The sequence below is a fragment of the Leptidea sinapis genome, chromosome Z (genome assembly GCF_905404315.1).
Source record: "Leptidea sinapis chromosome Z, ilLepSina1.1, whole genome shotgun sequence".
Classification (NCBI taxonomy): Eukaryota; Metazoa; Arthropoda; class Insecta; order Lepidoptera; family Pieridae; genus Leptidea; species Leptidea sinapis.
Window position 1 is genome coordinate 8,735,438 of NC_066312.1, and position 26,971 is coordinate 8,762,408.

Here is a 26,971-nt window from a genome sequence, read left to right on the forward strand (position 1 = left end):
GTGTTTTAAGAACTGACTTAGATGAAAGAGTTGGCTATTTCATGCTTAAGTTTATTTTAGTTTGTAAGTTACTATATTAGTATTATTTACAAAATAACATTTAATGTAATATGCTTGTAACAAAGTCCAAAAATTTAAGGCGTTTTATAGAAATCGGATTTTTTTTAAGGGTTACATATCAAATTAAAACTAACTAGAGTTTTTAACGTTTAGGTAGAAGAATAGGCAAAGTATTCTATTATAAAACTTAAGTTAATTAATTTGCAGTAATGACTTACCGTGGTTGTAATTTCAGGCACAAAAACTCATTAAAATTACAACATGCTTTTTCCTTAGTGAGTGAAGTACAGAAAGTTAAAATAAAAACTCATGTTGGCGCTTGAGTACAAACTCTTGCTACCTATTAATTAGTCTCAGTAGGCCGATTCAGCAAATAATCAGTCGTGAAACTTTGAGTTTAATTATAACTAAGGCTATTCAGTTTGTTTTCCTCTGTTTTAAAAATACATTTATATTCCAATATATAATGTAATGAAAATTAGATGAGAATTTTTATATAAAAGTTGCGGCAGCTCGATTAGGAGACCATATCGCTAATGTGCGATCTCTTCCAGGTCACCTAAAGGTGTATTTTGCATTTAAAATGACTTGAAAAGTGAACATCTGTATATCTTGATGTTATACTCTATACCTAGTCTTGCCTTAAATTCGAAAATAAAGAAAAAAACAAATTTCTACTGCAAATAGCATTTATTACTTTTACAGAGTGTTAGTTTAATACATAAATATAAAATAATTTGAAATATTTAAAGCTATTTATATTGAAATATTTTTTTTGTATAAGACAATTTAAAATATAAAAAGCATATTCGATGTGGTCTCCATTTGCTGCAATTCAGTCCTTTATACGTTGAGGCCAGTTATCAATAGAAGCAAGCACACTTTCAATGGGAAAATCTTTACTGCCAATCGTATGAATTGTTTTGGGGACTACAAAAAATTATCATCATTCATATCATAAGCCGTACTCTCTAAAACTGACCATAAATCATAATCCAGCGGATTAAGATCGGGACTAGACGACGGATAGTCTTCAGCTCTGATCCGTCCGAAGTCCGAAATGTTCGTTTTCAACCATGACTGCATGCTTTATATCACAATCAACATTCACAGACCTACAATTTGTTTGGCTATTGCATATTATAATATGCTATATTATCTATTTAGCTTTTCGCAATAATCATAAAATTATGAGTCCACTAGAAATAATTTAGGAATATCCGTAAGATTCTTAAACACGGCCGTTTTCAATAACGTATCTCTAGTTACGGATGTATTGCTATAACCGTTTAATGACAAGATCTTATCTAGCCATAGTTATTTCCAATAAAGTTATAGTCCAATGCTATCTGAGAATAGGTTATTGAAATGTAAGTAAACGTAAAAAGATAGATTTGTCTACCTCTAGTAAGTTTAACTAAGACAAAGAAGATAGACAAACAAAGTGTGCGAGAGAGAAGAATATCTCTAAAACGTATGATAGAAAATGTATGCAAATCTATTGTTATTTTGATTTTGACTGACAAATATAAGCTCCTCAGTATTATGAATGTGACAATACTAACTAACGCACACATTAACAATTCAATATCAGTGATGCATTATCGGTCTGTCAGGTTGTTTATGTGCTAGTATATTCCAAGTCTATGGTAAACGAATTCGCGTAGACTTTATCTCGTAGCGCGTAGCACGGATGTCTTATCATTTCTACAAAAGAAAAATTAAATACTCGGTTTTAAAATGAATGGAATTTGATAAGATGTTACTATTTTTTTTTTAATTTTTCTTCTCACAGTATCAACAACTAATACAATAAAAATCTATTTACTTTTTTTATGGAATAGGAGGACAAACGAGCGTACGGGTCACCTGGTGTTAAGTGGTCACCGCCGCCCACACTCTTGCAACACCAGAGGAACCACAAGAGCGTTGCCGGCCTTAATTTACTTTGAAATAGTTTTTAAATTTCAATTATGTTTTAGTATAACTCTACAACATCCACATTTAAATGATTTCGGGTAGTATTTATTTGATGAAATGAGAGTGTAAATTTTAATAAAATATCAACAATGTTTATTTTACAAATAAAGTTATTTTTGAAGGTAATTTGTTGTTGTTGCAAGTGGAAAAGCCGTAGGTTATTAAGAAATCTACAAACTTAAATTCAATGCAAACAGTAATAAGAAATTTCTGTTTCGCATTTAGCGAACAAGAAAAATAATTGTATGATATTGAAAACCAAACAAAACACAAGAATGAAATCAATCATATTGAAGTAAAATAACACTGGTAACTATAACTGAGAAACTAATTGTGTATGACTATTCTAGGTCAAGTATGAGTGTGAGAGTTAGTTTTGAACGTAATATAACAAACTTCAGACATTTTTATAGAAGTGTTACGGCATTATTTTGAGACATTTTCATAGATAAATAAACAGTTAATATAATTTTTCTTTGATTCAACAAGTATTTGAATAAGAGAAATATATATATATTTCTAATGTATGTAATTATAATGTATATATATATATATATATATATATATATATATAATGGTTTTGGGGCTAATTTTTTTCGTTTCTATTTAATTTGAATATGCAAATAAATATTGTATATTATAGTAAGACGGTTTTAAAAATAAAGTCTAGTAGGTTGGAGGTTGGTTATTTGTTTGGTGTGATGTCCTTAATAACTCTTTTATTGTAGATAAATATTATAAGTATTATTTCTATAAATACTTTAACTATTTATTATTGTTGGCTTAGCATAACATTACAATGCCCGTATTCACATTGCACATACAAGCTTTTTAATTCGTTTATTGGTCAGTAATAAATGAAACATGATTAGATATTGAGTAATCTTAATAGATTACTATCCGTTTATATACTGTTTGTGAGAAACGCCCGAGAGGAAGACCGCAGATGCGTAGGTACGACGATATCAAAAGACTGGCGGAAACAAAGTGGTTGGAAACTGCTCAAGACCGGAAAAGATGGCATAAGCTGAAGGAGGCCTATACCTTAGAGGTTGAGAACGGCTAAAGAAGAAGAAGAAGACATACTGTATTTAAAGAAAAGTTTATTACTCTCAGAATATTTCACAAGCAATACGTCTATAATTTTAATGCTTCTATAATAATTTAACTGAAACCCTACATACTGCAACTGAAAATGAGCTCTAACCACGGCTTTCATTCGTTCATTCATTCATTTGTCCGAGAACCTTCACAAATGATGCCTGCAGGTGACAAACATGATAGTACTCTCAATTGTGTTAACGGGAATGAAAGCTAGAACTAGGCAACGAATGAGTTATTATTAATACCAGAGTAAAAAAGTGTATTTTGTTTTAGAGATGAATCTAATTGAGTACAAGTATTGTTTTTTAACAGTGATACAGATACTATATATTGCTCTTATGAGCCAGTAACGCTGAGTCTGTGTTTAGTGTACATTTATCGCTAATTGTAATAAGAGCAGCTGTTATTCAAATGCAATTTTTTGGGTTGCATGCACGTAAATTGGAATAAAAAAAAAATTAATTGGACCATAATATTTGTTTGTAAGGAAAACACACACTATAACTAATCTTAGTAATCTAAATCTAAGTTTAACTATATCTCTATATAGATATAGCGCCTATTGCTAAAATGGCACAGGGCAAGAGTTTCATAAAATTTAATACCGTCACTTTCTTTTTCATTTTGACAGTCAAAGATAGCATGTTATATGACAAAACATTAACTTTAAATATACTTTTTGCAACTGCCGGATAGGCTCTTAAAATCAAGTTTTAATATTAAAATATGCACGGATTGGAAATATTTTTACGAGCTAAAAATTGTTCAAGTTAAGATCATATTCATTTCTAAGAAATTCAAACTAAAACTAATCTTAATAAACTGTCAAATCCTATACTACTATATATCCATGTAGATATATTGCTAAAATGGCACAGAAGCAAGATATTTTTTTTTAATATTATATTTTATTTAAAATATAATACCGTTACTTTCTTTTTCATTTTGACAGTCAGTGATAGCATGTTATATGGCAAAACATTAACTTTAAAATATACTTTCTGCAACTGGCGGATAGGTTCTTTAAATCAAAAATTTATTGAAGTAGGCTTTACTTTGCTGAAATCCATAATTATCTAAATGTTTTGAGTTTTCTTTAAAGAGTGCCAGAGTTTGGCGAGTCAATATTTCCTGAGAACGCCTTGTGTAGAGGCGAAACACGTGTCATTTAAAGACAAAATTGGCGGAATGAACACTAAAGAAAACTCAAAACATTTGGATCTTAAAATCGAGTTTTAATATTAAAATATGCACGGATTTGAAATATTTTGACGAGCCAAACATTGTTCAAGTTTAGCTTGCCACCGCTGTAAAGGTCTTTGTGAGGATTGTTAGAGGCCTGCGGCGGGTGGTGCGGCGGGCGGATGGTAAGAATGCGGCGTGCGTGCAGGGGTGCGGGGGTTGAGACGTAGTGGGGGCTGCGTCGTAGCGCGGGCTGGCGCGTTGAACGTTCCGCAGTAGCGTGGAGCAGGCGCCGCGGCCGCTACCCACCGCTCGACAGTCGCTCGCGCGCGCCCCCCATGACTACGCGACGCAGCCAGTTCCTCGCGCGATCATTTCCACTCGGCTAGTGCCAAATCAGGTTTACCTTAAAACTTTTGGAGTTTCACAAACTGCCGGCCCCCGCATATTTTCAGCCCGTAACGATACTTTAACACACTTTGCAATTGTTTCTGCAGTGCGAATTGCCTTACCACGTGTTTTGACACAGCTTATAAGTTACCACTTTTTACGTCAGTTGGGGATTTTTAATTTGACTGTTAACAAAGTAAATAATGGCTCGCATTAGTGCAACAAATGCTGATATATTATGAAAATTTAAAACACAATTATAAATAGAAATAGGCGGTAGTTGAAATGTCGCCAAGATATCGGTAGTAATCATCATTTTCAACGTCGATTAATATCACTGAATTAAGGTTAGGATAGTTTTTATGAAACAAATATAGTTTATTACAGATTCTTGTAATCTAAGGATTAGTGGTTTATTTTTAACATTCATAAGATAAAAATAAACATTGTATAACTCACGTTACAACTACGTAGTAATTAAAGAAAATTTTCAGGTAGAATTTGATTAAGTTACCCGAACAAAATCCATTGACAATAATTATACTAGAACCAGCCTATTAGTACTTCTGCTGGCATAGTAGTTGTCCTTGGAGAACTGTGCCTACAACATAAGGCGACCTACTTGCTTGATTATCTATGTACATTTAATATATGTTACTTTTTGTGCCTTATAAAATTCGTGCCATTTTCAACCCTATAACAATTATCATTAAAAGGCATAAAGGGCATAAAAGGCATTTATTTTCTCAAAATTGATTCGTTTAGAATTCTTTTTGATGTCATTTTTAATACTACTACCGCTTCAGAAACAACTGGCGATCTGAGAGAGAAGAAGCGGCGCAATAAACTCTCCCAGCATTCCTTTAATGCGCTCGTTTTAATAAAATATACAATATTGTACCATCATTGTTATTGCTATAAAATAGTCGTAATCTAGTCCCAGGTTGTACCTACTATCACTTAGATATGATTTTGCATGCATTTTTTAATAAAACATTTAAATTTATTTACAGATAATGCCTGAACAGTGGCTGGGAGATTATTATAAAAATGTATACATTTACCCTTAAAGCTATTATGCATCTTATGAAGCCTAATAGAATTAGTTACAAGCATTCTCTTTTTCTAGTGTTATAATAATGAACACCACTATGAAGAACAAATAGGTGACGATTTTTGTGAACGTATATTCTTAATTATTTGAATATTTGTTTTCAATATTACACAACTTCTCTGGAAGACTTTTGACTTTGCATTGAGAGAGCGGTCTTAAAGCGTCAGATTTATGCTGAACAGCATGAAATCTTAAGTTAGAGCTGTGACACGATAAAGCTTCGGGCTAACTGGATAAACTTTGCTCATTGCTGAGCGGAGTTGTAATGAAAAGCGATAAATAATGGTTGTGAATAACCCTAGCTTCTAAAGGAGTCAATTTCTGAGCAATTTATATTGAACTTATTGTTACGTAAGTTTTGACTGAAAATTTGGAGTAAATTTTATTTCACGAATCACTACAAGTTCAATTAGATGAGATGAAAATTATAACAAGTCTTTTTTATGACAGTAAGGGATGAGACGAGCAGAACGTTCAGCTGATGGTAATTTATACGTTCTGCCCATTACGATGCATTTCCCCTCAGGATTCTTGAAAAACCCAAAAACTCAGAGTGGCACTACAATTGCCCTCATCAACTTGAGAGATAAGATGTTAAGTCTCATTTGTCCAGTAATTTCATTAACTACGGCGCCCTTCAGACCGAAACACAATAATGCTTGTGTTAAATCTTGTGTTAAGTCTTCGAAATCGTTACCAACATATATATATATATATATATCATCAAACATCTAATACAATTAATATATAGATTTTTAATCTTGGATATCATTCAAATGTTCGGATGGAATGGAATACTACATGAACATTTATGAACTAATATTTTCTAAAAAAAAATATTGCCTAAAATATGTTATAATCTCGACCTATAAAATCCTCCAAAATCAATTGTAACCGTAAATATTCGAATTAAAAGTATGATAACCTAGTTTTTTGGCAAAGCTTTTCTATATTCGAAGTGTGTCATCCTCATTCGTGAAAACTGTCCAACAATGCCTACATAAATATTTTCCGACGAATTACAAAACCTGTCGATTCGACGTCAAATATCTAGTATTATTGCTAGCTAATAATAAGCACACTTTTTCAATAACTTACAAAAATGATCTTTAATTATAAAATACAAAATATCAGGTGTTTTAGTGTCACTAAAAATCAATAATTCATTTAGATCAACTAATGATGCCATCAGCTTAAAATATATTAACTTATAGATGACCTGACAGCCCAATAATAATATCACTCACAAGTAACTACTTTAAAATATTAGCATTTATAACATTGTATTCTTTTAAACTATAGAACCACTTATTTATTGGCTGTATTTTTTTTTATGCATAATAGCTTAAGGCAACACTTATATCTTTCGAAAGATGGTTAAAGACCTATCTATTACGTTTGCGTTATTTTGATGGATCTCTGTTCTACAGTATGGCAGCAAAAAGCGAGTTGGATCTCATAATCCTAATATGGAATAAACCTTTGCTGCTTTCAAAAGTTCGCCATATTTTTAATGAACATACTCATTTTTAATATATAAAGGCTAGTAAGCGTTAACCGACCAGTGGGAGGCTCCTTTACACAGGATGCCGGCTAAATTATGGGTACCACAACGTCGCCTATTTCGGCCGTGAAGCAGTATTATGTAAACATTACTGTGTTTCGGCCTGAAGGGCGCCGTAGCTAGTGAAATTACTGGGCAAATGAGACTTATCATCTTATGTCTCAAGGTGCTGAGCGCAATTGTAGTGCCGCTCAGAACTTTTGGGTTTTGCAAGAATCCTGAGCGGGACTGCATTGTAATGATTAGGGCGTGTCTATTACCATCAGCTGAACGTCTTGCTCGTTTCGTTCGTAAATTTCATAAAAAAACGGTACTGTAGAGGACTGACATTGCATTGAGCCCTTATACACTTATGTTGTGGTAAAATAAAAAATTAATAAAATGTAACTGAGTTTTTGTATACAAGTCAACCAATTACCATAAATTATGTGATTCGAAAATGTTCGGATCTAATCTAAGTTAAGTAATGTTTAATATTATTAGGCAATCTATCATTCTATATATATGATTTGACGACATAAATCATTTTGGGAAGTACGTAGTGCGGGTGCTACCGCAGCTGTCAAGAACATAACGCAGTGCAATCAATAACAATCAATAGTGAAATAATTTTTTATTAATTGTTATATGCAAATATTTCAACAGATTGATGGAAGATTATTAAATCAGCTGGTACATGCGATGTCGTCAGCGACAGTGCTAATAGTAGGTAGTGGTTTTTTACTAAAGTCATACTAAATGTATGGGAGTATTTAAAAGCAAAATTTTGGAATACATCTCGTTTGATTTTTAAAAATTTATTGATTTCATTACACTGACTAGATGACGTGTTTAATGTTTTCACCAGTGGGAGGCTCCTTTGCACATGATGCCGGCTAGATTATGGGTACCACACCGGCGCCTATTTCTGCCGTGAAGCAGTAATGTGTAAGCTTTACTGTGTTTCAAACTGAAGGGCGTCGTAGCTAGTGAAATGACTGGACAAATGAGACTTAACATCTTACGTCTCAAGGTGACGAGCGCAATTGTAGTGCCGCTCAGAATTTTTGGTTTTTTCAAGAATCCTGAGCGGCACTGCATTGTAATGGGCAGGGCCTATCAAGTACCATCAGCTGAACGTCCTGCTCATATCGTTCCTTATTTTCATAAAAAAAAAACTTTCATGTCGAATTAAATTACATCTTAAATGATTAATTAATTATTATTAAAAGAAAGCAAATTGAATTAAAATTAATAACACGAATAAAATTGGAAAAATAGTTATGATTATGAAAAGTTATAAAACGCGATAGGGGTTCATTTATTTTATCACTACAATTGACCTCGTGCTAATGGAATTGAGCCAAAGTTTGAACCATTTTTAAAGATTTACAGCTGTAACCCACAAACGGCTTCAATGTGATAGTCTCATTCATAATTCATATTAAATTTTTATAACATAGCCGAGTGTTAAAACAATGTTTGGTGATATATGTTGTTGTTTTATTTGAATTGGCTCAGCCCTTAAAATGATTCGAAAAGCTATAAATTTTATCATCCCCATGGATGATGAACAGAAACAATGTTTGTTACATGAAGTGACATAAAACTGAGATGCAACGTAATCATGCCAATATCAATACCAATAACTTTTTTTAATACATTTTTGATTGTAAAAGTATATATTGATATCATAGAGCATTCATACGTCTAGATCTGAGGCAGTTGTGAAAACGTGGAAGAAAATTGAGGTTGACAGGTAACCTCTATTGTGAGCAATTCATGCACATTAATACAAAGTGACATACAAATCGCGAGTGTAAGACGTAGCTTGCCACGCACACTAGAATAATAAGCCCGGCCTGTTTTCATCGGTTGTTTAAAAAAAAGGCTCCGTCTAGACGTATAAGTTATCTAAGACTCATTCATTTAGTAGAACCATTGTTATTTAATTTAAATATTGGATTTACGTTTGTAATGATATTGGCTCAGGCCTAAATTGCTTGAAGAGCTGTGGATTTTATAATTCCATTGATAAATAACAAAAACTTATGTATGTGGCAAGAACTGACCATACACTGAGTTGCATCATAATCATGTTCGTCACCGTGTTATACGATGCTAAGTCTTGGAAGCCCACTAATTTCACTAGCTATAGCGCCCTTCAAACTTATCTATTATTATATCTAGCCGATATTAAATGCAATGCAACTTTGTAGTAGTGTACTATTATTATTATTAAAAATAGATTATATTAAAATTAAGAGCAATATATTAGGGGCCTTGTACAATTAATACTTAGTGAGTTATCCATATATTAAAATGTGGCGGAATTCGTATTGGTATTGGCATGCTTTACATAGAAGAAGGGTAGAACGCGAATTCGAATAGCGTGACGCGTGCCAAAAATAAATAAATAAAATCATTCAATATTTTTTACGTTCTTTTAACAATATAAATCATAGGTCAGAATGTCATTATATAATAAATAAACAAAATCAAATCATTTTATAATTATTATGTTCTTTTAACAGTGTCAATCATAAGTCAGAATGTCATAATATAATAAATGAACAAAATTAAATCATTTTATATTTATTATGTTCTTTTAATAATGTCAATCATAAGTCAGAATGTCATAATATAATAAATAAATAAATTTAAATCATTTATATTTATTATGTTCTTTTAACAGTGTAAATCATAAGTCAGAATGTCATAATATAATAAATAAACAAAATCAAATCATTTTATATTTATTATGTTCTTTTAACAATGTCAATCATAAGTCAGAATGTCATAATATAATAAATAAATAAATTTAAATCATTTATATTTATTATGTTCTTTTAACAGTGTAAATCATAAGTCAGAATGTCATAATATAATAAATGAACAAAATTAAATCATTTTATATTTATTATGTTCTTTTAACAATGTCAATCATAAGTCAGAATGTCATAATATAATAAATAAATAAATTTAAATCATTTTATATTTATTATGTTCTTTTGACAATGTCAATCATAAGTCAGAATGTCATAATATAATAAATAAATAAATTTAAATCATTTTATATTTATTATGTTCTTTTAACAGTGTAAATCATAAGTCAGAATGTCATAATATAATAAATAAACAAAATCAAATCATTTTATAATTATTCTGTTCTTTTAACAATGTCAATCATAAGTCAGAATATCATAATATAATAAATGAACAAAATTAAATCATTTTATATTTATTATGTTCTTTTAACAATGTCAATCATAAGTCAGAATGTCATAATATAATAAATAAATAAATTTAAATCATTTTATATTTATTATGTTCTTTTAACAGTGTAAATCATAAGTCAGAATGTCATAATATAATAAATAAACAAAATCAAATCATTTTATAATTATTCTGTTCTTTTAACAGTGTCAATCATAAGTCAGAATGTCATAATATAATAAATGAACAAAATTAAATCATTTTATATTTATTATGTTCTTTTAACAATGTCAATCATAAGTCAGAATGTCATAATATAATAAATAAATAAAATTAAATCATTTTATATTTATTATGTTCTTTTAATAGTGTAAATCATAAGTCTGAATGTCATAATATAATAAATAAAGAAAATTAAATCATTTAAAACCAAATAAACGTTATATCCATAGACTAAAACAAAACATCGAACTAAAGCTACTAGAAAGCAGTAAAAGAAGATTTAAAACTAAACTTTTTACTGTCAACGCTGGCTTAAAATTAAAATTAGATTTTTTATTATATTTTTATCAATATTTGTTAATTACAATTGTAAAAAAACAATGTTACTGTAAGCATTAATGTATTACAAGAGACTTGATCCTGCAGACAAACTGTCCAAACAGTTTAGCGGGACTATGATAATTTAAGATTCTTTCCGAAAATGATTAATAGTATAAATGAATAAAACAAAAATAATGGGACTTTTACTTGACTCAAGATACGAGGTAAGTAATACGAGTAGGAAGCAAATTTGCCTGTATTTGAATTTATGTTTAACTTGTTGACCCGACAGACTTTGTTCTATACATAATAAATATAATACTGAAATTTTATGAATTTCTCAATAATATTTCATAAAAACATCAAGTATTATTATTTCGTAAAATATGCTTCCAGATCTTATAATGAAATTGTTTCACAGCAGAACTGTCAAACCGTGCGTCAATAAATCCTTTCATATGTCAACCATGTTCAACCATACAAAACAAATATTGAAATTAAAAATAATTAGGGGTGAAATTTCGTAAAACCCCTTCCTAGCTGACCTCTTCTCGGTGAAAAGAGTATTCCTACCAAATTTCAAGTCATATAAACGTGGAAATCTCTTTTATATATATATATATATATATATATATATATAAAAGAAAGAAATATATATATATATATATATATATATATATATATATATATATATATATTAAAACTAGTGACTGAATTTAAATTGGAACGAATGACTACAAAGTAAGAAAACGTTTTTTCCGTAAAATAGACGAGTAATATTACAGTTTTACTAAAATAGTTTAAATGCAATAGTAAAACACGAAAATACAAATTTAAAAAAAAGTTCACAAGCTGTAGACTGTATGTCGGATGTTTTATCAGTTTTATATTTGAAGCCTCATATGTGTACTCGTATGTGGGTTGCTATGACACTTCGTTTAACGCATCCGTGATCTTTTCGAGGACTTTGCAATAAGTATGTGTCTTGTTCAGTCCCCAAAAGAAAAATGGTTGATTTTTAGAAACAGTTAACGATTTTTAACCACTTACTAAACCTTTACCTTTACCAATGGGAGGCTCCTTTGCACAGGATGCCGGCTAGATTAGTGGTAGCACAACCGCGCCTTTCAGCCGTGTAGCAGTAATGTGTAAGCATTACTGCGTTTCGGTCTAAATGGCGCTGTAATTAGTGAAATTACTGGGCAAATAAAACTTGTTTGTAATAATCCTGTGTGGCACTGCATTGTAATGGACAGAGCGCATCAAATTCCACCAGCTGAACGTCCTGTTCAAATCAAGATCAAACTTTCAACAGAAATGATTCATTCTGCTGATTGACTTTTTCAGTATGATATACATTCATGAGTGATATAAATAAGTAATAAAAGTATTTAAAGAAACGAATCTAAACGAGCGTTATAAACACAGAAATTGCTAAGAAGGTTCTTAAGGCCATAAATATTAAAATCAACGTAAATGTTACAATGTCTTTCGTTAACATTTCACCAAATAGAAATCTTGATTAAAAGCTTGGGCTAGTTTTGAAATATCAAAGTCTTACTCGTATTGAGACCTTTTGTGTTTTGCGCGGTGAAAATTTTTGTGAAAGGCGTTTCTCTGACTAGCAAGTCAAAGTGTTTTTTAATAAAAATTAATAACTGTATGTAAGTTATTATAATTTTGCTTATGTAAAACTTTTAAAAAAATTATGGTAGACCGAAACATTATGTACTAATTGGAGGAAAATCATTTTTTTTCTGATAATATTTTTTTATAAAACAACGCTTTACTCTAAGCGTGCAAAATGCATTATTATGCGTGTTACCTGGTTACGTCATTAAGTGTGGACCTGACGTCGATGACGTCACATCGTCGGTTTCTTACGGTGTGCAAACACTGGGATATTATTATTATTAATAAATCAACAACCATTATTTTCAGTATGCAAGATAGATAAAAAATGTAATTTTTTTTATGTAAAATAATTGTAAGTTCTGAAGCGCAATAAATGAATTTTGTATTTAATCACATAAATGCTAGTACTTTTATACTGATAAATAAAGCAAATCGTGTGAAATTATTCCCTGAACATTACAAAAAAATACAAAAATGCACAACGTTAATGTTCAAGTTTTCACTTCTGCCCGGCACTCACGGAGTGCAACCCGTTATCTCACATTAGATAAAATACGCCTCAGACCTGAAAAAATCTGGAAACAGAGAAACTCTGTGAGTATAAATTTTGTTACAGTATTTTAACGTATAATAAATTAAGTTAAAATGAAATCATTAAATTGCTTATTAGCCTAGCCTATGGCCATATTGTCATTAAAATGACAAAATAAATTTTATCATAAAAATAATAAATTTTAGCTTCAAGATTCTTCTAGTCATCTATCATTTTCCGATATTGCAGCAGTAATTAACTTTCACTTAAGAGCTTTTGCATAGACAAACAATTATAAATGACAGCCGTAGAAAGCTCTAAACAAATTAATATCGTCTGTTTAACGTTATTCTGTTGAAATATCACTTTTAGTTTAGGGAGATTTCCTTGCGCCGCTTCTTCTCTTTCAGAGCGGCATTTGTTTCCAAAGCGGTAGTAGTATCTAGAATATTAGAAATGACATCAATAAAGAATTCTAATGGAATCAATTTTGAGAAAATTAATGCCTTTTATACTTTTTTATGCCTTTTATAATTAATTTAACATACATTTATATATTTCATTTTTTTTGATCATTTCATTTGATCCAGCAAACGTTGTACTGCCGATAAAAAAGAAAACTTGACGTTGTATGTATTTTTAATGCTGACTCATAATCAAACAAATTTAATAAAAATTGCCAAAAAAATTTAAAACAAAAATTTGGCGTGGACCACCCTTAACATTGAGGGGGATGAAAAATAGATGTCCGATTCTCAGACCTACTCAATATGCACTCAAAATTTCATGATAATCGGTCAAGCCGTTTCGAAGGAGTTAAACTACAAACACCGCGACATGAGAATTTTATATATTAGATTACTAGGATTCTTTTAAAATTATACCATTAATTTTAAAAGAATCCTAAATTTTTTAATACAAGCTTGATGAATTCATATTAATTAATTCATAATTCTTCCCATGGGATGAATTCGCTGGTAGCAGCAAGTTGTATATAAGAGGGAAATTATATTGTTTCAATTTGATTTAATTAGTGCTTCCCCAGTGCACCACATCAAATTTAAATTGGCACTTAAATGAGAGTGCATCTGACAGTACGAGGTCTTATAAATAGTATCTTCATAATATGACTGAATAGATACAAACGTGTATAATGGTGTCTTTATAGAATTGTTTAACTTATAAAGCAATGTTTTCAAATATATTTAATACAAACTAGTCTGTACCCACACCGATAAATCGTGAGTATATCGTATTAAAAAACAATAATTAACAATGTCTCACGAAAGTATTAATAGTTAAATATTTAATAATTATAATATTGACATACTGTTACATAGATTATCTTTTTTTTTTTGTTTTTTTTTTTAATGAAAATAAGGGACGAGACAAGCAGGACGTTCAGCTGATGGTAATTGATACGCCGTGCCCAATACAATGCAGTGCCACTCAGGTTTCTTGAAAAACCCAAAAAATTCTGAGCGGCACTACAACTGAGCTCGCCACCTTGCGACATAGGATGTTAAGTCTCATTTGCCAATTAATTTCACTAGTTACGGCGCCCTTCAGACCGAAACACAGTAATGCTTACACATAACTGCTTCACGGCAGAAATAGGCGCCGTTGTGGTGCCCGTAATCTAGCCGGCATCCTGTGCAAAGGAGCCTCCCACTGGTAAAATTTTAAGTTATTTTCTGTGCTATGGGCACAAGACAAACATATATTTTATATGGTATACATAATTAAATAAACATGAATACATATGAACGTCCATGACTTGGAAACAAATATCCATATTTATCATAAAAATGTTTGCAACTACCGGGGTTCAAACCGAGCTATATGGATTATCATTTGTATTTTTCTATACGCTCGTCTCACGCTGATATATATATACATATATATATATATCAGCGTGATATATATATATATATATATATATATATATATATATATATATATATATATATATATATATATATATATATATTCACGTCAGTCATCAGTAACGCAAATTAAAAGGAAGTAAACTTTGAAATCGTAATTATTCCTTATAAATCTGCACAAGTAAATTACATTACTCTTTGAAACACACCAGATAGAAGATAAATACATTGTAATTTGTGAGCGCTTTTTATAATTAACTGATCTTCCTTTTTATGTAGTGTAATGGATACTAAACTTGTCAAACCTATATATGTATCGGCGTCATATACAGAGTAACAATATGTGTTTCATCATCAATCACCATCATCAGCCGGAAAACGTCCACTGCTGGACAAAGGCTACCCCCAAAAATTTCCACGAGGATCGGTCCTGCTCTGCCCTCATCCAACCTATTAAATAAATAATGACCTCAAAAGCGATTCATTTTTTCGAATCCAAATTTTATCTTAATATAATGCATCAGAATATAGCAAGCGTTTTAAGTAAAAAAGATCTACTAAACATAGCTCTAACTGAACTTTTTGAAAATGGAAAAGTAGTAGATGTTATACGTCTATCCGAAACATTCGTGAATGCAGAAAACAGATCTAATATTAAGTTGAATGGATATACATTGGTATCTGCTTTTTGTAGACTTAAGCAAAAGCGTGGTGGGGTCTGCATTCTAGTCAGAGACTATATTGAGGCTATAAAATTTGATGTCATGGATGAGCTATGTGTAGAATATTCTTTCGAATGTTGTGGTTTAAGAATACCAAAACACAAATTAATTGTAATATGTCTATACAGGACGCCGAATTCGAACGTTACTGAATTTTTGAATAAGCTTGATTTACTTTTACACAAATTAAGATATTGGGAGACCAGTAATATTGTGATTGTTGGTGATTTTAATATCGACACTCTAAAAACTACTAAAACGAATCTGGAGTTTACAAATTTATTGCGAAATTATAATTTTTTTAAACATATTAATGAACCTACTCGGCAAAAATCCTGTATTGACCTCTTTGTTAGTAATATAGAAAATGCCACAGGGGAGATTCGTCAGTTAGGCCTATCGGATCATGACACAGCACAATTCTTAGTAGTACCGACAAAAATAAATAATTCAACACCGTCGTATAAGTTAATTTTCAAAAGAGATTTATGTAATCAAAACATAAACAAATTTAAGGACTGTATAAAAAGTCTTAACTGGATAGACGTGTATGATGCCCAGAAATTGGACGAATCTTTTGATGAATTTTACAATACATTAATCATATTTTATAAATTATGTTTTCCTCTTCTTAAGTATAAAATTAATGTTTCAAATTCAAAAATAAAATGGTTGTCCAGAGGTATAAAAAAATCATGTGCAACAAAAAGAAAATTAAGGTATCAATATTATAAGAATAAAATACCTGCCAACAAAAACAAATTTAATAATTATTCAAAGATTCTCAACAAGTGTATAGACCTAGGTCAGAGAAGTAGTAACAACAAATATATACTTTACTCGAAAAATAAATGCAAAGCGTCGTGGAATGTGATTAAAAATAAAACGAACTCTAATGTAGGAAGTATCGATGAAATTAAATATGAAAATAAAATTATAAATAATCCAACTCAGATTGCTACTATTTTTAATAATTATTTTATAAATACAGTCACACAAAGTCAAAGTCAAAATGTAAAAAATAAAAAACCTACATATAAATTAATACATAACAATTCAAATATTTTCTTAATGCCAACTGATGAAATGGAGATAATAACCGTTATTAAGTCACTTAATAATTCAAATTCCACGGGCTGCGATGAAATAGCAACAAAGGTAATAAAGGAATGTGCAAAGGAACTAGCTCCAGTCCTAGCCTACTTAATAAATCTATCTTTTGAAGAAGGTACTTTCCCATCAAATTTAAAAAAGGCAAAAGTAACACCTTTACTCAAAGCGGGTGATAAAAAGGATATTAACAACTATCGACCAATCACACTCATTCCTGTTATCTCAAAAAATTTTGAAAAGATACTGCACAAGCGATTAACATCTTTTTTAACTAAACATAATATCATTTTGGAGGAACAAAATGGTTTCCAAAAATCAAAATCAACAACTTTAGCGTGTTTTTCGCTAATAAAAGAAATATCGGAATGCATGGATACAAAAATTCCAGTAACATCAGTATTTTTTGATATGAGCAAAGCTTTTGACAATGTTTGTCATGAAAAACTATTAGATAAATGCGCTCAATATGGTATTCGAGGTCTAGCAAATGACTGGCTTAAAAGTTATCTTTCAAACCGTACTCAAGAAAACAAGAAGTAATACCTTATCGATCAGAACTTAGACTTAAAACAAAAGGTGTACCACAAGGAAGTATATTGGGTCCACTTCTATTCATAATCTACATAAACGACTTACCTAGCATTACTACTAATAACTGTACTCTTTTTGCTGATGACATCTCTATTGTAATTAAATGTAACAATGAATTGACATATGATATAGAAATTAATAAAACAATAAAGGACACAATTGAATGGCTTACTGAAAATAACCTGACTGTAAATATAAAAAAAACAATGTATATGCAGTATTATAATAAGAATGGGAAAGGAAAAGATATTAATGTTAATTATCATAATGAGAATATTAAAGAAGCACAACTTGTCAATTTTCTTGGTATTTCTTTAGACAGCAACTTGTCCTTCAAGTCACATGTTGACAAAATTAGCAAAAAAATTAACCAACATGTATTTGTCCTCAAACGCGTATCAAAAACAATAGGTGAAAAAACAGCGCTAATGGCATATCATGCATTCGTGGTTTCAGCTTTAAGATATGGATTGGTCATATGGGGCAACTCGGTGAGCATAGGGCATTTATTTATTGGACAGAAGAAGTGTATCAGGGCGGTTTGTGGAGCCGGCCCCCTAGATTCTTGTCGACCGCTATTTAAAAAATTGAAAATTCTATCGCTGCCATGCCTATACATTTATGAAATAAGCCTATTTGTTCAAAAAGATATGTGTGATTTCTATACAAAAAAAAGCCAGAAGGTTTTAAATACAAGGTATCCAAATAAACTCATAATGCCCTTCTGTAGAACTGCATCTTTTAGTAGAAATTGTTTCAGCATGTCTGTGAAAATATATAATAAATTGCCCAATGAATTGAAAGATTTACCGTTCAAAGTTTTTAAAAGAAGACTGCATCAGTGGTTAACAAATAAGTGCTTCTATAGTTTAAATGAATTTTTCAATACAAAATGAATTAGTCTATTTGATAATAATATATGTAAATTAATATACTTTTATGACATTGAATTTGTTAATATTATACATAGGTACTAAATGAATTATTAAGTTATTTACGTCTCATATTATAATATTATATAAGTATTAAAAATTCATTTTATAAATATTATTGATATCATTGTGAAATCCGACATGTTTCAATATAACAGTACGATTAGTGTTTAGACAATTTTGTAACATATTTTGCATGTCAATTGACGAAACATATTGGATTATCCATTATATTGTTAACACCTTAAGTACAATGTTTCCTGCAAATAAATTTCATTTCATTTCATTTCATTTCATATTCCGGCGATCTTGACCAGATCGTCGGTCCATCTCGTGGGGGGCCTGCCAACACTGCGTCTTCCGGTACGTGGTCGCTATTCGAGGACTTTACTGCCCCAACGGCCATCTGTCCGTCGAACTATGTGCCCTGCCCACTGCCACTTCAGTTTTGCAATCGCTTGGACTATGTCGGTTACTTTGGTTCTCCTACGGATCTCTTCATTTCTGATTCGATCTCGAAGGGAAATTCCGAGCATAGCCCTCTGCATTGCCCTCTGAGCGACCATGAGCTTTCTCATAAGGCCCATTGTTAGCGACTACGTCTGTGTACCGTAAGTCATCATTGGCAACACACACTGGTTGAAAACCTTCGTCTTTAGACACTGCGGTATTTTGGACGAGAAGATTTTACGGAGCTTCCCGAATATGTTTTTATTAACTGAAAGATGTTAACCGTCTTGAGCATCTTACCTTACCTTTACCATTCACGCAAACTTTTTTTGAATTATAGCATTGATGACACGAAGAAGCATCTGCTCAAATCTGGTTCACTATTATAATGATACGAGACATGATTTATTAAATAATTTTTTTAAACATACGATATAATTTACAGGTAATAAAATAATTTACGCATAATAATTAGCTCGATAATTTATTACATTTATGAGTTCCACGTTAAATAATAACATAATATGATAACTTTTCCATTAGATGTGTCAGAAAGTCCTCAACATTAACAAGTAGATAGCCATCTAAGTAGCTAATCTCTAATGAAATTTCACAATTAAAAAACGATTTTAATTAATTTAAGCATTATTCTAGGTTAGACAGAATTATCCGAGCTTATAACTATTAAACTTTTCAAATTTACCTATAATATAAGGTAATCGCATTTGCAATTTCACGATAAGGTTTTATAAGCACCCGTTAGAATATAGATCGGTTATTACTATCGAATTACCATGAAAACCGATTATCGGCTTAGTATGGTTTAGCTTATTTAAACATTGGAATTCGAACCCAATCCTCGGTAAAACGGTTTAACGTGCCAACTTTGAAGTTACCATACTTTTGACAGTGTATATAATATAGTATTATACTTTCATATGTATTTTTACATATTTACTTCAATAGGCTGCATTTTTGTGTCTTATTAAGATAGTGATAGTCATTTTTATTTTTTTCTCACTCTTATTTACTCCAGCTCAATTATGGATCTTTTGCTACATAAAATTACTAAATTTTTGGTCGCTCAGCGAGAAAAAATATTCGCCTGTTTTGTATTTGGCCTTTCGCAGTGCTAAACTATCGACATGCACTTTGTCAGTGTCCTGTTACTTGGAGGAGGCGCGAAGGAGGTATTATATCTATACTAATATTATAAAGCTGCAGTGTTTGTTTGTTTGAACGCGCTAATCTCTGGTACTACTGGTCCGATTTGAATGATTCTTTCAGTGTTAGGTAGTCCATTTATCGAGGAAGGCTATAGGCTGTGTTTTTTTTTTTTTCAAAATTAGGGATCCGTAATAAAATTGCTATTTTGTAACACAAGGTGTAAAATCGAAAACCTATTTTTGCGTGCGCTGCAAAAACTATTGACAATAGAACAAAATGATGTACAGGCTATAATATAGGCAATATTTTATTACTTATAAAACTATCGCGTGAATTATACTTTATATGGCAAAACAACGTTTGCTGGGTCAGCTAGTGTTAAAATAGAATATTAACCGCGTTGTTATTTACACGTTTATCTACAGGTCCCATATTGGTTATGCAGAACTGTTCGTATTTTGCGCTGCGTTATACCGACAATTGACGACGTGTTTGTATAGACACCATCTGTTGAAATCGTAGTCTTTGGTGACTTCAAAGGGCGTAATGTATTGAGTCGTGAACGATAGACTACGCAGAGCAATCCGTGCATAATTTCATTAATCGCGCTTTGTATGAACAACAATCATTCAGATGAAATAACGCTGACAGTTGTTCTGTTACTAATTAAAGATACTGCATTCACTGTGATTTTTTTCACTTGCAATGACGTGAAGCCTGTGCACACAATATACAAGTTTACGCGTTCACCACTTAAATAAAACCATTTGTCGTATCAACGCTTTTCTACAACACTGTCCATGCAACAATGCCTCGCCTAGTATTGGAATACTGGGTCTCGAAATCTCAAGCGATTACCAAATTCCGTGGCCATCTGGAGGGCATAGCCAAATTGGCTTCGAAGAATAAAGGCAATATTTAAAGCCGGCCAAACATTCTAGCGCTCTACAAAGCGCAGGTCCGGCCACACATGGAGCATTGCTGTCATTTCTCGTCTGGCGCACCCCAGTATCAACTCGATCATTTGACCGCGTTCAACGCAGAGCAGCTCAAATTGTCGGGGACCAAGTGCTCTGTGAACGGCTGGATCACTTGGCGTTGCGTAGAGACGTCGCGCGTCGCTTCATCGTGTGTCTTCTACCGCATTGAGCACGGGGAGTGTTTCGAAGAGCTGTGAAAACCTGTTGTGATTCCTGCCGCCGAATTCCACCTTCGCACGACATGTCAAGAGTTAGGATATCATCCCTACCATCTGGATGTGTGGTGGTCCTCCACAGTGCGGTTTTCAAGGAGCTTTTTTCCAGGTGCTACAAAGCTGTGGAATGAGCATCCTTGCGCTTGTCCCTATAGGCGCAACGGTGTGCCACCAATGCCACTTTGACGGTTAAGAAATACTTGGACAAGAAATTCTAATCTTAGTTGTACAAACTTAAATATTTGCATGCTAGGTTAGTGCTACCCAAACAAGAAAGCTCATTATTGTCTTATAGCACCATTGTATACCGTGTTTTTGCAAATAAATATATTATTATTAATAATAACCGATCGATGAAAAGTTTTGGAGGTTCCTTTTTATCAAACCTCCTTTAGCGTTATTGTTTTCTTTATTACTTCTAAGTTTGCTTTTCTATTCACATACAAATAAGTCGAAATGTTTGTATATGTTTTATAATGAAAAATTCAGTAGCTATAAATATTAATTTTAATGAGTGGCATTGAGTTTTTTGCCGTTCCTTCTCCTTAAGGCTAAACTTTTTCCAAAATGGTGGTAGATGGTAAAATTTATAACTCTGACTAACTCCTCCTAAATAATTTTTTTTCACCTGAATGAATAAATTTATGATTGATTCTACTGTTTAAAGCAGACGTAAATCTTTTCATTCAAATAGTAATATGGACATATAAATAAAATGAATTATAAAAACAAAAAAACAAATGATTAATAAAATGAAATGTTTACTCAGTACACATACCAAACCAATTTACTATGTTTTCACTGTGTGTTTTAGCTTATCTCTGAAACGGCTTTCGACGAGAATTTCTCTGGCATCTTTCATCTAGGTTATGTTATAAGGAGTAAGTTTACTTACTTTTATTTTTGAAACTTATTCAAGCCTCCTTGCATTGCAATTAAAGCAAATGAAAGAAAATTAAAGCAAGAAAAATATAAATTACTAAATTAACACGTTTCTTTTTCTAATTTAGTTCTGGGTTGTTCTGAGTTGTGAACGTTATGAGCATTTTGAAATCTAATGATATTTATTTTACATTTGTAATATTTAAAAATACAAGTTTAAAATATCTTTAAAAGGAAACTTTTTGAAACTTAAATTTGGAGCGTCTTTTCTGAGTCTTCCAACAAGCGCAGTTGCAGTGCCGCTCAGAATTATTGAAAATCCCAAAAATTATGAGTGGCATTACAACTGCGCTAGTCACCTTGAGATATAAGTAATCAAGTCTCATTTGCCCAGTAAATTCACTAGCTATGGCGCCCTTCAGACCGAAACACAGTGATGCTTACACATTACTGCTTCACGGCAGAAATAGACGCCGTAGTGGTACCCATAATCTAGCCGGCGTCTGGTGCAAATGGAGCCTCCCACTGGTAAAAAGATAAGCTTTACAAAGATATGATTCTGTTACTTTCAGATCTTTCACACTTGATAGCACTTGACACATTTTAGCGACTTGTTTTAACTAGAGTTCAAGAAATTAAAGATGACGATTTGTTTAACTTTTAAACCTAAAATTTAAAAGAATATTGGTAAAACTCACGTTTAACTAACTATAACAACACGAACTCATAAGCAAGCGTCTAGTCATAAAGTTTTGTAACTAGTAAAAGTGGTATTAGCGTGTTTCCGTTTATAAGTTTCAGTTTTCCTTTCACTTTTGAAGAATATAACGTCTTAAATACGACTTAGGCTGTCCCGCTAACGATATATTATATATTCGATCCATTCACAAAATTGTTTGTCTCTGAAATTAATATTATTGTAAAATAATATGGCTTTTTTAAAATCAGTATTTTCTTATTTTTAAGATAATTTCTTTTTAAAATTTGCACGTCTTTAGCTATATCTATAAATATAAAAATAAATTGCTGTTCGTTAGTCTAGCTAAAACTCGAGAACGGCTAGACCGATTTGGCTAATTTTGGTCTTGAATTATTTGTGGAAGTCCAGAGAAGGTTTAAAAGGTGAATAAATATAAAAATGCTTGGAATTAAATAAAAACAACATTTTTGTTTTTCCTTTGATTTGTCCCCCGTCGTTAGGAAATCAGAAAGAATAGTTTAAAATGAATAATTAATTAGAGTTTTTATATCTTTCCAACTTTCTCAGCAGATAAAATATAAACTAAATTTTACCTCAATTAAAATTTGAAAAGAAAAATTTTTATGAACGATAAATCTTAAGTTTTGTCATAAGAAATAAAAAAATTATAAGTACTACGTGCTTAGTCATATGTGTACGCGGACAAAGTCGCGGGTATCAGCTAGTTAATATCATAAAGAAGTAAAATTTGTAGATTTGTGTAGTTATGTAATCTATGGAACCAACTTTGAAAAGAGCTATTTGATTCCTACCGCCAATTTCACGTTCACAGATGTACCTCAAACTTGAATATCATCCTCACCTTCTGGATGTCTGGCGTACCTACTATTACAGCGTGGTTTTCAATTAACTTTATACGAAGTTTCTAAGAAAACATGGGGTCTCCAAAAAAGCACGTACTCTTTTTTAAAAGACTTGCAACGCTCCTGTGATTCCTCTAATATTGCTAGAAAGGTGGGTGGTGGTGATCACTTAAAAACCTGTTAGCCCACACGAAATAAAAACACTGAGCTATTTTAGGATACAGTTTGTTCCCAATATACACTTGTTATTCATCCATATTTATTTTAAAATGTATTTTCTGTATATAAATTACTACATTAAAAGAAAATAAATGTATTGAGAAAACTGTGTCAGTGATTGTGAGTTGACAACCCCAAGAGAGTCCTGATGAAATGCGTGATCGATTATTAATATGTTTATAGCTAGCCTCTGCAGTTAGAAATTTCCTCCGCCTTATCGTAGATGTGGAATGAGAAATAAAAATAGAACACTGGTTAAAGTCATTAACTGATATTTAATTATCATTGCAATGTTAAGTTTGAATGTTATAGAAGTTCGTTTATAAAGATGCTACGACATATGGAACGCGTGGAACTACTGTAATGGAGACATAGAATGAACGCACGAGTAGGGCTAGTAAAAAAAACATTATTCATCTAAATATAAAATAAAAAAGTTATAGAGACTGCCGATTGAAGTGAAAACTTAGAACTTATAGTATTAAAATTTGAATCGGTTCATAATGTTTAAAAACAATTAAATTATTAAGTTCAATTTATTTTGAAAACTTATTTTCTATACTAATATTATAAAGCTGCAGTGTTTGTTTGTTTGTTTGAACGCGCAAATCTCTGGTACTACTGGTCCGATTTGAATGATTCTTTCAGTGTTGGGTAGTCCATTTATCGAGGAAGGCTATGTTTTTTCAAAATTAGAGACTTTTCACTAAATCCATTAAATTTCTCTTATAAGATAAGATAGCAACAGCACTAATGTTTCACAATATGTCAGCTGTATAGGTACAGATATACTGCTTTAAGCATTTCGATGATACGCACTCACGAGATTTCACCCATCCAAAAAGTGCCTAACTATAATTTTTACTTATTGTTTAATTATTTATTTATCGCATGCACCAGTCATGGCGGTGACGCGAACCCATAAGATTTTCAACGCGGCTAAACAACCTTTCACTTCAATAGATTTTCTGTAATTTATCATTACGGAAGAATCTGTAACGCCTACTTGACCCACGCCCTGCTGTAGTCGTTCAGAGCTCATAGAAGAGTAGCGCCCACGTAATGGTATATTTTCTTTAAATGTATAAATTGTTTAAAAAAAAAACAAAATGTTAATTTTCGTTATCAAGTATGTAAACAAATCAATATTAATTATTGGAGCCTCCTTTCAAGCATTATAGCGCCTGTGTTAGAAGACTTCGCTCTTCCATAGCTAATTAATACTTATTACATTATTTACAAACACTCAAATATTTTCTAATTACTAAGAAGTATGTATACTCAGAAATAGGAGGTATGTGTGTGTTGGTTGTGTTGTGAGTGACAAGTGTGGTGTGAGAGGTATAATGAAGTGTGTCAGTGTTTCTTGTTGGTCTGAAAATTTAAATTATTTACTTTAATTTAAATCAATGATAAATTTTCTGGCCATTGTGTTGTCCGCCACGCTATATAATAATGAATAGAGTCCAACTTTCGACCTACTATAATCACATTAATATTAATTTTAAAAATCACAGGTTTGAAAACATAAGAAAGCAGTTTTAATAATAGCAATATTATTTCAATTACTAATTAGAGTTTTATAAAAATTATCGCATAACTGATGCTTCTTAATAAATTTATGTGATTCATCGCAAGCCATTTCAACGTGGTTTTCATTATTAGTTGGATTAGCTAACAACCAGGGAATTAAACTAAGTTGGGTCTCGTTTGAGCAATTGTCTATTCTGTAACAGTACAAGCTAAATGAAATTACGCTGCAGTAGGTATTAGTGGTATTAGTGAGATTTACAGTACTCTATAAAATGTCGTACTACCTCCGTCAACTTGCGGTCTCAGTGGAATGCATTTGTTGATTAAATTTTGGTCACATCTCATCGCTCTTCGACTATTCCGGTCTTTATAAATATTTTATTCAAATATTCAATTTCCCTACTGATTTTCTAACACGTAGCTTTGGATAATTTCTATAGCAATGGATAATGCTTTGCTTTGGATAACTTCAACATTAAAATTGTAAATAATATTTAATTTATTTATTACTATTTAAAAATGGTGGGCTGAATGTTTCAGTTTCATCTTTCAACTCATCATCATTTCAGCCGAAAGACGTCCACTGCTGGACAAAGGCCTCCCCACAAATCTCCAAGACGATTATTTACTCATTCCCACGATCTTAACCAGATCATCAGTCCATCTTGTAGTGAGCTTATCAAATTAAAAACCTTCATCTTGAGACACTGTGATATCTTTATATATATAATTCTTGTGTGCGTGTGTATGTCACTGAACTACCTACTAAACGGCAGGACCGATTTTGATGATATTTTTGTGTATTCCAGTGAATTTGAGATTAGCATGTGTCTTCAGATGGATTCGAAAATGGTTTAGATTCACAATTAAACTACCTCCTAAACGGCTGGACTGATTTTGATGACTTTTTTTGTTTGTTTCAGTGAATTTGAGATTGGTTTAGATTCTCAATTACGCCCATATAATATAATTCACCTGCTCATGTTTATGTTAGTGAACTGCTCCTAACGGCTGGACCGATTTTTCAAATTTAAAACATGTGTACAGGACAACGTCTGTTGGGTCCACTAGTTTATTATATATTTTAAGTAACTTTAATTAAGATAGGTGAAATTATTGGTACTTACAATACCCTGAAAGGTATAACTCAATCATCGCCAACTTACTGAAGATTATCCAACTCTACTGAAGTGTAAATAATAAATTAAATAAAAAAAACGATATTTTTTTTTACAATATTAAGAGTTTGTTTTTCAGTAATTTAAAATCTATTAAGAACTTTTTATTTATAATAAACCAGTGGATGAACTCTCCATGTTTACAGTTTTTACACGCTTTTTTTAGCTTCACCTGTATGTGTGTTTGTTACTATGTTTGTTTGTAGCCGACTCATTTGGGCGCGATTGTGACCCACTTTAA

General features: G+C 31.5%; 1 protein-coding gene across 4 annotated transcripts in view; it reads left to right on the plus strand.

Moving 5' to 3' along the window:
- LOC126978340 (potassium voltage-gated channel protein Shaker) overlaps positions 1-26,971 on the plus strand; it is a 383,795-nt gene that overhangs the window by 191,118 nt on the left and 165,706 nt on the right. Inside the window, exon 1 of one of the 4 annotated variants that reach the window (XM_050827085.1) lies at positions 4,631-4,726. The exons of the other annotated variants lie outside the window; for them this stretch is intronic. The gene's annotated coding sequence lies outside the window, so the exon portion shown is untranslated. Of the gene's footprint in view, positions 1-4,630; positions 4,727-26,971 lie in introns of those variants that run through there. 4 annotated transcript variants of the gene reach the window in all.